Source organism: Etheostoma spectabile, chromosome 8 (genome assembly GCF_008692095.1).
Source record: "Etheostoma spectabile isolate EspeVRDwgs_2016 chromosome 8, UIUC_Espe_1.0, whole genome shotgun sequence".
Taxonomy (NCBI): Eukaryota; Metazoa; Chordata; class Actinopteri; order Perciformes; family Percidae; genus Etheostoma; species Etheostoma spectabile.
The window spans coordinates 14446322-14447726 of record NC_045740.1 but is presented as its reverse complement, the minus strand read 5'-3'; positions in this window follow the sequence as shown (position 1 = coordinate 14447726).

Sequence of the window (1405 nt, the reverse complement as noted above, 5' to 3'; positions counted from 1 at the left end):
ACAGATTTAAGGGTTTTAGATGCTTATCTTGCTGCCTCTTAAAATTGCACGTTTAATTTTATTAGGGAATAAAGCAATTGTCCTACAGCACTGAAATCCATAAATCAAGATGTATTTGCTTGTCTTCTGCATGGTTTCATTTAGTCTTCTGAGAGTTTTTTTTAAGATCATGTTTTTGGCATTTTTAGGCCTTTATTTGACAGGATAGCTTATACTTATAAGAGGAGAGAGGGGGATGACATGCAGCAAAGGGTTACAAGTTGGAATTGACAACAGTCAATCAGTCAATCTTAGCTTAGCAAGCTAACTAGAGCTTATCACAAAGTGTAGCTGGGCTAAGTGGTATGTCATTAGTTTTGCTGGTATTTAGTTTCAAATCTAAATATTGGAAAAATTTAAAGTTTGAAACGTTAGTGGATCCCCAAAGTTATTAAAACTGATGATTTGTACCAAATTGTATGGCAATCCCTTCAATAGTTGTTGAGTCATTTCACCCGCTAGATTCATCCTCTGGGAACCATGAATGTGTGAAGTGTTATGCCGATGCCTTTAGTGGATGTTGAGGTATTTCAATGAATAAAGTAAACTTTGACCTGATGATGAAAAGTCATGCAATTAACAAATTTATTACAATTCATCCTAAGGGGACAATGAATGGCTCTACCAAATTTCACGGCAATCAATTCAATAATTGTGGAGACATTTTACCCAAAACAACAATCAAAGTCAGTATCATCGTCAATGTTCATCTTCTTGGAACTATACATTACTTTAAAAACTTTAGATGACATTTCTTGGCAATCCATAGCTGTTGAAAAATTTCAGTCTGGAAAAAAGTGGTGGATAGCATTGTGGTTAAAGAGGAAATCCGAGGCAAGGACGCAAGCCCTTTTTTTTCTTTTTTCTTTTTTTAAGCCATCATGGATATTTTCTTTCAAAGCACATATTTCAGATGGTAATGAAGACAGAATGCAGGGTGGTAGAGAGAGAAGAATTGAGCGTGAGCGGTTCACTGAGACAAAGCACTATTTTAGGGTATTCTGCTTCAATGATGATGAGTGAAGATGCAAATATTCAAAACCTTCACTCAAACCCTAACCAGAGATGTTTTAATTGAGCTAATTTAACCTCTTTTTGTGACAAATGTGAAAATAATGTTCTCATTTCATGACTATGTCCGATAATGTGAAAGTAACATGAGTCATCACATCATCATCATCTGAATTTCCGCACTGTGTAAGTTTGTGGGGAAGAACACAATACAATTGTCGTTTGTAGGATTAGGAGTTGGTTTGTGGATGTTAAGAAAAGTGGGTAAGAATGAAGTTTGGAGGAGGACGTCAAGATACATCCCGGAACGAGGAGTTCATTTTAGGCCAAACCACAACTGATGAGGTGGTTGGTG